Raw genomic sequence first — 12,465 nt, 5'->3', positions numbered from 1 at the left:
GGAATGTAAAAAACGTTCCTTGAAACACATGTTCACAAGTCCAATAAACGCGGGAAACACTGGGTTTAAGAAAGTCAATCATTCCTCTCTCGGGATGTCTCTGAGTATTTAATGGGCGAAGGTGCATTGTGAATCTTCAAGAAGGAATATTGGATGCAGCTTCTCAAACTATTTGATATCAGAATTCTACCTCCCCCAGGCTATTTTTGCCCCAGGGATCTGATAGGTCTGGAGTTCCCTGGAACACAATTTTTAAAGTTATTCAATAGCATGCATTGATTCCGTTGTGGCTCTACTTTGATTATCAGAAAGATCTCACAATGAGTTCACGTCCACCTGCTCATGGCTCCTCCCATTTACTGGAGCTCTGCCACAGGACTGCTCCTTCTCCTCAACAACTGAGGGACTTTCAGGCATTTCAAACATAGAGATTCTGCCCTCTCGCACCAGGTCACCTGGATTGTCAGTTCTAGTCTCCAGTTTAAGTACTATCAGTAGTGGAGTAAATAAAGGAAATAGAAAAAACGTGCATGCATTTGGCTCCACCATGTATTGAGCTGTGAGTTGTTTAATCTTGAGCAAGTTACTTAACTTCTCTGAGTTTCCTCATCTGTAATGTGGGGATGACAGATAATGTATGTTATGGGCCTCACTCAGAGGCTGGCAAACTCTTACTGTCATCACTCTGGAATCCCTCTCTTCCAGGCCCTGCCCCTCAATTTAACCCACAATGGTTTCCAAGAAGTGTCCTCTCTTTGTAGGGCTGCAGATCCTTGGCTAAATTCAATTCAGGTTAACATTTACTGACACCTACTATGTGTCACACCCTGTCCAGAGTTGCGGGAACACAGTGATGAATCACATAGGATAATGACCCTCAAATCTCTCACAACCAGGTAGAGGACACAGCAAGGAAACCTCAGCTCAAATTCCTTGCGGAAACCAGGTCCAGAGTCACCACTGTCTCAGGCTAGGAGGAACAGAGGTGTCCAAGCTTGCAAGGATGATTCAAGAGCATAGATACCGAAGCAGCCCACGGTAAAATGATTTCACTATCTCTCTGCGGCCAGTGTTTTTGTCTGGAAATGGTGTGCCTCCAGCATTCTCTACCATTTCTAACACGCTGTGTGCTATTCCCTGGTGGCTGAGCTGCCTGGGAGGGCAGAATCAGAAATCTACGTTTCCAGTTACTTCAAGAAGGGGATACGGAAGTAGAAGCTGAGGACTCACTATGAGATCCTCTCATTTCCCTCCTCCAGCCGTTGATCCTGGGTGAAAAAAGACAAAATTTTGAAAGTACAATATCTTGTTCAAGAGCAAGAGGATGCTTTCAAGCTGCGTCAATGCTTTGCCCCCTGCCTTTTCCTTAAATATAAATGAGCAGCATTTGTTTTTCCTGGATCGTACTTACTTGGCTTAAAAGGGCTGCCTCCCTAAACCATGATCACCATATTTTTTAAAGTGCTGTTCTTTCCTTGACCTGGTCCTGAAGACCGAAGCCAGCGTGGTCTTGCACATTCAGCAGGTTATTTTTCAGAGGACACAGAAAGTCTGCTCCCAATCTTCCCCAGGGAATTCAAGTTACACAACAGAAGCAGAGTTCAATGTCTGATATCTGAAAGAGCTTTGCCCATGTCAGGGTGTGAAACACATTAATGTGCACCCAGCTGAGATCCCTCATTCAGTCAGTCAATGTTTATTGAGTGTCCACTGTGTGCCCGGTACTGGGCTTGGCACTAGGGGTATGATGACAACAGCAACAATAGGACGAGCTAACTTTTACTGAATGCCTAATGCCCGGCACTCATTCAATCTTTTACTCTTCACAACACACCTGGGCAATTGTTATTTTCCCACTTTTATGCATAGAGAAACCAAGGGATAGAAAAGTAAAATAACTCGCCCACAGTCACACAGCTAGTAAGTGACAGAGATGGGACGGGGGCCCCACAATCCAGGCCCAAAGCCAGTGTTCTGAATCACTGTACGTACCATCCCTCAGCGGAGACTGAGGCCGATTTGGCCCAATGTGGCCCACAGGCTAGCAAGGGAGACAGTCAGGGACCCTGGCAATGGTAACAGGGAGGGATAGAGGTTGCATGGAGGGTACCAGGGGCTCACAGGAGGGCACCACATCAGAGGGAGCGCCAGGAACACGTCTGACCCTTCCCTCAGAGATGCTCTATTTCGGTGCTTCACAAGATTTAAACTCCACACAATCACCTGGGGACCTTGTGAAAATGAAGATTCTGATTCAGTAGATCTGGAGTGAGCCTGGGAGTCTGCATTTCTTTAAAAAGACCCCATTTCTAGCAGTCAGTGATGTAAGGCTCTAGGGCAGGGGCGGCAAACTTTTTTTGCTACTAGAACACTATAATGAGGACAGCTGGCCTCTCTTTTCCTGATGCCAAGCTTGGATAATAATATCTTAGACAATGATGTCATGGTTGCTGTTGTATCCACCACATATCCCGCTACACCACGCATGAAGTCAGGAGATTGCTAAATCGGCTAAACTCAAAGCTCATGAGGAGCCAGCCCCTATTCTAAGTGCCTGACAGACATAGAGCCCTCACAGGGACCTGAGGAGAACACCCAGGCCTAGAGATTAGGTGACTTAGCGACTTGCCCAAGGTCACACCACCAGGAACTGGCAGAGCAGGGATGTGAACGCTGCCAGTCTTTGAAGCATGGACGCACAGGGCCCTTCTGGCAGCTTGCCTCCTGGATCTCATTTAACCTCCCATTTCCCTAACAAAAAGGCTCAGGGTCAGAGAGGTTGAATTATTTGGGCAAGGCCACTCAGCTAGTGAGGGTCAGAGCCAGGGTTCAGACCCAGGGGGGCCTGACCCCAAGTTCATTCTTTTAACGGCTCTACAGCAAAATAGGAATTTGAATTTCTGCTCAGACCCCAAGTGGTCATTTTCGGGCTGTAACCAGAATAAGGGATCCATTTATGACCATGAAATAATAGACCTATTAAGGATTTAGGCCGCAATCTGGGTCCCAGCTCCTGAAGGGGGAAGGTTATGTCCCCTTCACCCTTTAGCTTTTCCATCTCAAATACGTGAACGGGATTTTGTTGTCCCGGATCAGAATGTGTCCGTTCTCCTTCCTCCATCCTAGGGAAAGAGAACAAGAAATCATTCTAGAAACATCACCCTGCTGCAGACATTGGAGGAAACAGTCCCCTCTGAGACCATGACAGCCTGAGACTCGGGGACCGGGGGTGGATGCTGAGGCAGTCTCCCACAGCCGCACCCCACTCACCAGGCCCCTGTCCGGCTCCCCAACTGAGCAGCCCTGCAGGCCTTGGCTCTCTCCGGGCTCATGGAATGGAACAGCATTCCTCACTTTTCTGCCGCCTCCTTCTCCTCCTCATCCTCATCCTCCTCCTCCTCCTCGTTCTCGCACTCAGCTCACCCTCTGTGGGCGAGCCAACCCTCCCACTCACCGCAGGCCCCGCCCACTCGCCGTTGGCCCCTCCCACTCGCCGTTGGCCCTTCCCACTCCCCGCCGGCCCCTCCCATTCTCGGCAGCCTCCTCCCACTCACTGCAGCAAGCCCCGTGCCGTCAGCACTGCTGTCAGAGTGCCGACTGCTAATAAAAGCGGTGCAATTGTTGATTGGGAATAAGAAATAAAAATAAAGCACTCGAGCTGACCAGCCACTGCATCAGGTCATCTTTCAAGACTGTCATCTTGAAGCCAGGGGAACGGGAAAAATTTGCTGTCAGCTCAGACCCGCTTCCACACCGCCCACCCCTGCTCCCCAAACCAGCATCTATCACCTTTCCAAAAGCATTTCTTCTTCCTGCGCTAGCCCCCTGTTCTCCAGAACTAGCGATGCTCGGACCCCACCTCATCTCCGTGCCTCTGAGACAGCTTATACCCACCACCGCGTGCAAACCTTTCTGTTTATCCATAGTGAGCTACTACAGGGCCTGGGGTGGGGTGGGAGAGTCTGGAACCAAGGTGATGGGATGCAGAGGTTGGGGAGGGGAGAGAACACAACAACTCAGGGCCCAGCCATTAGTCATGGTGCAAGCGTAGGGGTGTCCCAGAAGCCCTGGGTTGGAGTTTGCTGACATCCAGGCAGGCATCCATCCTCAGGGAGCTCAGTCCACGTGCAGCAAACACTGGGCACAGTTCTGGACCAGGGCCTCGTGCAAGGCCAGACTCCAAGCCTCTCAGGATCTGGGGAACCAGGAAAACTCCTGGAAACTTATTTCAAAGGGACTCCAAACTGAAGCCTAGATGTATGTTGTAGTGGTGAGGATGGTATGAACCATGGCAAGGACCTTGGGAGCTCCAGAGGAAATAATCTGTGGCTCTGGTAACCTTTCAGGGGCTCTGGGGGAGCTCTGGGTCCCTGAGTCAAACTAGCAGGTGGCCTAAGAGTGATTAATCATTGCTCCCCACCCCAACTCCACACCCCCCAGGACTGAGGGGAAGCCAGGCTTCTTAAGTGTTTCCCGCTTAGGCTCAGACAGGCCTGAGATCTTTGGGGAGACATGAGGACTCCATCTATGGGTGAGAGGGCTGGTGGGATCAGCTATTAGGAGGGCCAGGGCAGAGGCAGCCACACAGAAAGAGAAGGGAAAAGACCCCCAATCTTGTTTTCCTACTCCATTTGCAAGATCCATATTATTTCCTCATGGGTTCATTGTCTTCCATTTGAGTGAAAATGTTTTCCAGTTCTTTCCTTTAGAGATTTTATTATATACCTGGTGATAGATAATATTCATGCCTATTACAAGTATGAGACTTTGAACAAAATCCTGGAGTTTTCTCTGATTGGACCATTTTGGGTCACATGCCCATCCCTGAAAAAAAATCACTGGAAGGATATGATGTGCTGATGTCCATGAGATGCAACCAATCGGGGCCCACTTCTGAGCAGGAAGTGGGTTAAATCCACCCCGCTGGACAAATGGGAGATGTGGGGTCCTTTAAGAAGAGGGAAGGGGGACAGAGGTGATGGGGAGGCGGCTAGCAAAGGCCACAAAAGTTGCCAGGTACGGAGGACTGGCTCTCTGTCAAGGACTCTGCTTTGTGCAAACTGTCTCATTGAATTACTAGCTTTAAAATGATTTTGGAGATGATTGGGCCCAACAATTCTCACCAAGTCTACATTCCACTTTAGGGGCACACACAAGAATCCCTGGGGGCAGTGTGAGATTTTCATGTCTAACAGAAAGGGGCAGTGGGCTTTTAAAAATTGAGAAGCACTGCCCAATTACATCAGGAGCAGCCTTCCAAAATTTTGACCCAGAAGTCTGGCATAGCGTCAAAATGTCTGAGGACAAACCTGAGCTCAAGGAACCTTCGTGTTACTTGCGTTACTTACCAGCTTTCTGGCTGCTATGGACTAAATTTTTGGATTCCCCCAGAATTCATATGCAGAAGCCTAAGCCCCAGTAAGATGGTATTTGGAGGTGGGGCCTTTGGGAGGTGATTCAGTCCTAGGGTGAATGGAATTAATGCCCTTAGGAAGGAGGCAGGAGGAGGTGATCTCTCTGCACTAAGGGAGAAAACAGTGAAAGGTGGGCAGTCTGCAAACCAGGAAGAGAGCTCTTGCCAGATGCTGGATCTGCCCCTGCCTTGATCTTGAACTTGCAGCCTCCAGAACGAAGAGAAATAAATGTTTGTTGTTTAAGTCATCCAGTCTCCGGTGTTCTGTTACAGCAGCCCAGACTGACGAGACACTGCCCTTGGGCTATTTAATTTACCAAAGTCTCAGGCTTCTTATCTGTAAAATGGAGATGAAAGCAGAACCTCTCTGTGAAGGTTGTCGTGATCATTAAATGAGATAAGGTGCAAAGCATGCTCAGTATTTGCCTGGAACAAAAGAAGTGCTCAACAATGGGTAGATCTCTATCATTATGTGAGTGTTGACAACTTGTGTGCCATGTGCCACTGGGAAGAAAAGGAAGGAAGCCACCAACACAGTCCAACACCTCATTTTATTTTATTTTTTTATTTATTTAAATTCAATTAGCCAACATATAGTACATTAGTTTTTGATACAGTGTCCAATGATTCATTAGTTGCGTATAACACCCAGTGCTCATCAGATCATGTGCTCTCTTTAATGCCCATCACCCAGTTACCCCATCCTCCACCCACCTCCCCTTCCACAATCCGGTTTGTTTCCCAGAGTCAGGAGTCTGTCATGGCTTGTCTTCCTCTCTGATTTCCTCCCGTTCAGTTTTCCGTCCCTTCCCCTATGATCTTCTGTGCTATTTCTTACATTCCACATATGAGTGAAACCATATGACAATTGTCTTTCTCTGATTGATTTATTTCACTTAGAATAATCCCCTCCAGGTCCATCCATGTCAATGAAATGGTAGGTAGTCATCCTTTCTGATGGCTGAGTCATATTCCATTGTATATATGAACCACATCTTCTTTATCCAACACCTCATTTTAGAGATGAGACGACTGCCGGTTGGGAGAATGATTCGCAAAGGCCCCGTGACGGATGCGGATTGAGTCAGAACAAGAGCATATTCCAGCTCAAGACAGTCTCCTGGTCTTTAGTCCAGGGCTCACACCTCACATGAGACAGTGTTTTGTTCTTCAATCACACCCCTCCCCTTAGTCCCCACCATGAACCCAGCATTTTATCTATCACATAACAGAAGTCCGCTGCCCCTCAGAAGTATCTGCGTGGTTGGAGGCAAAGAGACAGATCTCATTACTTAACAAAGACCCTTCCAAGAAAAGCATTTCCAAGAATTCAGCATTGACATTGGACCACCTTCTGTCTATCCTTCTCAGCCAGGTTCTACTCCCAGCTGTCATTAATTGCTTTGGGCAGAAGGAAAACTGCTGGACGTATGACTCCACTTCTGAAAGCAGCTGCTGCAGCAGCAACAGTAAACAAAACCCCGCTCTCTCAGTGCTGACTAAGTGACTTCAACTGGGTGATCCTGTTACTAGGAGATGGGACTTCCTTAATGAGCATCCCTCTGTAGGTACCCTTCTTTTTTTTAAGATTTTATTTATTTATTTGACAGAGCATAAGCAGGGGGAGCCGCAGAGGGAGAGGGAGAAGCAGGCTCCCCCCTGAACAGGGAGCCCAATGTGGGTTTCTATCTCAGGACCCTGGGATCACATCCTAGTCTTTCTCCCTTCCCATTTTCTTGAGCTGAGTTCAGACCTTCCTCATCTTGCACTAAAGTTATCCGAACCGCCTTCTCCATGGTCTCTCTGATTCCACCCTGCTGCCAAACTTACCTCTCTAAAACACAGATGTGTCCATGTCACCTTCATATGTTAAGTCCCCTTAAGATGTCCCATTGCCTATAGGAGAGGTTTCCAAATTTCATGAGCAACACACCATCAGTAAGAACTTTCTGAGAATGCAACTTCACCATAAATTTATTTATTTATTTATTTATTTACAAATTATACACCTGTGGCATGCTAATGTATTGTGGAAATTTTGTGCAACCAGCAGAATATTTTTAAGGGTTAAATATAGGAAGTTAAAAATTATAAAATATTTTACATGTAAAAATTTTGTACCATTAAGTAAAAGAAGAACCATGTAGTTTGTTCATTGTAAATGCTTTGTTACTTAGAAATTCTTAGTTTAACACTTTTTGATATCATCATTTTAAGGTCAAGTGGAGAGCGTGTTTATTTTGTACATGGTTTTAGTGACTTGATAGGCTGAAAGAGAGGCATCCCAAGGACAGAGATCAAAATGGGAAAAGTACATTATTGGCTACACTTTCTACATATTCTACTCAGTTTTCCAATCCCAGGTACCAATTATTACAGAAGATGTGGGCATTTGCCTAGTAGGACCATATTCCCCATGTCAATCAGTTGTTTTTGCAAACAAATCAAAACGTGTGACATTTTTACATTTTGAACAAATGTGTTCAAAATCTTCTAGAATTTTTTAACACTTTAAAAAAAATCCTGTTTCCAAGTTTTTACAGAGCATAGATGTGACAGTTTTTGCAAATGACACACTGACAATATTATAGGCAATAAAATCACATAATGGTGGAAACACTTCAAACATCAGTTTTTAAATGTTCTTCCTTTCGTGTAAACCTCTTTCAAAAAACAGTTCCTTTCTCAGTTTTATCTTGAAAGGGCAGATTACAGATGTTTACTTTTTGAAAATATCTAATAGCAAGAGCTACCTGTCATCACCAAAAGGTCAGCAAGTTTGGAAAACTTGTCTTTCTGTAAAAGAAAATTATATCTCTAATCATTAAGCTCAACAAGCTAGCAAGAGACCCTCTGAGTTGCACAGTATCAATCCCCCTCTCATTACAAACTATTGAAAGATGCTACCACTTAAAATATACTCTGCCAGGCCATGTCAGTTGCTATGTGACTCATCAGGCTGAAGGTGAATGGGGGGGAGGGGGTGGCCTCTGCAGACTTCAGCATGGGGGAGCTCCCACTCCTTCCTCAGAGGACCTCACGCACCCTAGGAGACACACAACTGTCTGATGAATGGTCAGGTGAGGGTAACAATGCTACTCCATTTAGTAAGTACTGGTAATGCCTAAATTCTCTGTCATTTTCAAAATGAGAACTAAAAACAAAGAAAGGTTTTTTCTTCCCACACCCCAGTGGACCTCTGGTTCTTTGGAGACCACTGGTCACAGGGATTTGGTCTATTAGCTGACCTTCTTCACTTCCTCCTCCTTCTCTCCCACTCAATGGTCCATTCATGATAATAATAATTAACATTTAATGAACATTTACTATGTGCCAGGCACTGAGTCACATCCTTGACATGGATTGATTTGTTCAATCTCCACCACCAATCTATGAATAAATCCTATTGGCATCCCTTTTCACAGATAAGGAAACTGAGACACAAAGCATTGAACAACTAACCCAAGGTTTCAAGGTTAGTAGGTGGTCGAGGCAGGATCTAAACCCAGGCAGTTTGACTTCAGAAGCTACACTCTCAAGCACTGTGTTAGGGTCGCCTGTCTAATATAGAGATATGCAAAGTTCTACACATCTGCCACGATCTTTAAATCTTCCAGGATTTTGCACATATTATTTTCCTTTTGCCTGGCCCAGTCCTCCAAGGTTTAATGCTAATGGAAGAACCTCCAAAAGCCTTCTCTGAGCCTGCAGAAAACATACTCTGGGAACTTCTCCAATATGCAGGGGACAAAACCTGAGCCAAGCTGGACCAATAAGAGCCCTTCTCCCAGGATTTGGGATTTTAACTGAATGACACAGAAACTGGGTGGAGTGGGGCTGCCGGCTAGGAGGTGTCATTGGAAGACAATTGCCACTTTCTAGACAGGACAGGAATCCATGAACCCCCTTTGTTGATTTGCCCAGAGCCATTCTGTCCTGTAAGCTTAGTGATCAAGATCTTCCTTGACTTCCAAAAGATATCCCAGTGTCTTTCACTGACTCCACCCAGAATCCATTTTCATTTCCTTCAATGAATAAGGCCAATGTAACCAATCCACTGAGCTCCTATGGCACTTTTCTCACACCTCCATCAGTGCATTTGTCAGCTTGCACTGTGGTCTTTTGTTTGTTTGCAGGTCTCACTGCCCTGGGCAGGTTGTGGGTAGCTTGAATGCACAGACTGCTTCCACATCTCCAGATTTCCAGGGCTCTGTACCTCATGTGACCCAGAGAAGTGTCAGCAAATGCTTGCTGGGTGACTACTCGATTGGGTATATTTCCCCAGGATGAGGCAGACACGTTTGGGTGACTCTCCTTGTTGTGATCCATTTTCTGCTGATTTTCACAGCCAGAGACTTGAAAATACTATCTCTGGAAAGAAAATCCAGGCTGGAATCATTAAAAGCATTTAAAAATGACCTTTACCTGCTATAGGCATAATCCATTAATAATGTACCTTGTACTAGAGAGATAATGGGAGTCTCCCACAGGGGGATTACAGAATGACGGGACTTTAAGTGTTGATACTCCTTCTCCAAATTTGCTTTATCCATCCCAGGTGCAAACAGCAGGGTACACACCAGCCCTCCTGAGGCTGAGGTGAGGAGGAGGAGCTCCAGACAGAGGGAAGGACTTCAGTCTGGAAAGAAGCCCCACCCAGGCAATTCCACTTGCCACCTTCCATATGACAGTTCTGCAAGAGTCTCCAGCCTGTCCCACTTCCCTCTCACCAGGAGTCAGGAATTGTCTGGTCTCTGACTGTGGCCAGGAGGGGGACAAAACCAACTCTAGAGTTTTGGGGCTTTGTGCCAATGCGAGACATGGCTGATACCCAAGCTTCAGACGCCGCGAAGTCCTCAGCTCTCCCTAGGACTGAAAGAGGCTCTGTCATTCCTGATTCATGGAGTCACTGAGTCCCCAAGTTGCAAAGACCTTAAAGGTCATCTTATGCTTGAGCACCTTTTGTGACAGGAGATTTACTACCTCCCAAGGCAGGCCACTCCATCTCACAGAGCCCTGACAGTTGGAACGCTCTTCCTCCCACTGAGTCCAGCTTTTCATGGGGCCCTCAATTCAGAGCACATCAGGAGCAGGGTGTGTCGGAGGGATGGGCACCCAGGGGCACAAAGTAAGAGGGAACCAAGTCTGCAGAAAATGCAAAAACAATAATGAAACCAACTAAAAGGCCCTCTGCCTTTTCTTATCAACGTCACTGGCAATTCTGAACAACATCAGTGGTAAAATACTCCTCCTTGACGAAAGCTTTTGTTGGTCAAGTTCTAAGTAATTGTTATGGTTACTGTTGAGTTTTAGTAATAATGATTTATACATAATAAGCGCCCATTTAGCACATTCTGATTGCTTATCCTTTGATAAACATTGTGTTCTACATGGGCACTAAAAATTTGGAAAAATTCCAGTAACACAATTGGCCAACACATACAAACTCAGTTACCTGTGTTCATTTCAAGAATAAATTCTTAAGGTTTGCATTCATTCCAGCTCGCTTCAATCCCAGCCCGTGTCTCCAACCCCCGAGCTACTACATTTCCCTGTGTTTAAATGGTACATTTTTAGAAATAAGCACAATAATGGTAGAGACCAAAAAAATAGAAAGTGAGCTACTTCACTTCTGACATTCTATATGACCACTTGAAGTTTTATTTGCGTTTAAAATTTAAAACAGTGAAACAGTGAAAACTGCAAGGTGCAGTATTTTTTTGTTTGGTAAGTGCAATTTTAGTTCATCTGCATTGAATTTGAATAATATCTTTAAAATTGAAACTCGTCCTCTTTTAATTGTTAACTGTTTTTAAACTAAAGAATTAATCAGGAAAATAAAGCTGTAATGTTATTATTTCTTACTGCAACATATTGTATATATGTTGCCCCTTTTCTCAAAAGCTACACCAACATAATAAAAAATATTAATCCATTGCTTTCTTCCTTTTTTATTCTGTAATATTTGCTGTATTTCTTTTTTACTGGTACGATTATGTATCTATGAAGTTTAATAAAAGAAAATTTTCAGTCTTCTCTTCCTTTGTGCTCATTGTTATTATTCGTTTCTTTTTACATTTATCACTGAGAATAATCTTGTTGTACAGAGGAGAGGGTTGTTAAAAAGTGATCCACTCTGGATGGCAACCACACCAGGCACTCTACTGACTCTAATCCCTGTCACCGAGGCAGCACTAGTATTTGAAAATTCCCATCATGTTTACCCTAGACTTTTCTAGGCTGATCATCCAGTGCTCCAGAACATTCTGATAAAAATGGTTTTGAGTCTTTCTGCGATCCCCACTAAATGGCTATCATTTATCAAACACTTACCAAGTGCCAGATAATGTATGCGATCTCATTCAATCCTCACTGCAATCCTGTGAAACAAATATTCTTCTTTCCATTTTATGGCTGAGAACACTGAGGCTCAAAGGGATAAATGAACTTGTCAAAGATCACACAGTTGTTGTGCCACAGAGCTGAGACAGAAGGTTAGGTACGTGTGGCAGCCAAGCCCATCCACATGAAGGTTCAGCATGGAGTCACCTCCTTCATTCTGGAAGCTGTACTTGTGCTAATGCTGCCTCTGAGCTCATTGGTTTCGTGGGCATCTGCAGCACGAAGAACAGGTTCCAGGAGGATGTTGACTTGAGCTGTGGGGGTCCGGTGTGTAATGTCTAGACTCCATCAGTCCTGGGGAGGTAGGTGAGTGGAGACCTAATGCTGAAATAGAAGAGGGGTTCCTCTGTGCTATTCCAGTGAAGGGACAAAAATGCCCAAGCCCCAAGGAAAGGGTCGTACATATGCCCTCAACTGCAGACAAGTTCAGTGTCTGACGAGCCCTGATCCAGGGGTGCCTGGGTGGCTCACTTGGTTAGGCATCTGCCTTTGGCTCAGGTCATGATCCCAGGGTCAGGAGACAAGCCCCACATCAAGCCTTGCTTTGGACTCCCTGCTTATCGGGGAGTCTGCTTCTCCCTCTCCCTCTGCCCCTTCCCCGCCCCCATTTGTGCTCTCCCGCGCTCGCTTTCTCTCTCTCAAATAAATAA

This window comes from Halichoerus grypus, chromosome 5, assembly GCF_964656455.1.
Source record: "Halichoerus grypus chromosome 5, mHalGry1.hap1.1, whole genome shotgun sequence".
NCBI lineage: Eukaryota > Metazoa > Chordata > Mammalia > Carnivora > Phocidae > Halichoerus > Halichoerus grypus.
Note: the sequence above shows the minus strand (reverse complement) of the source record.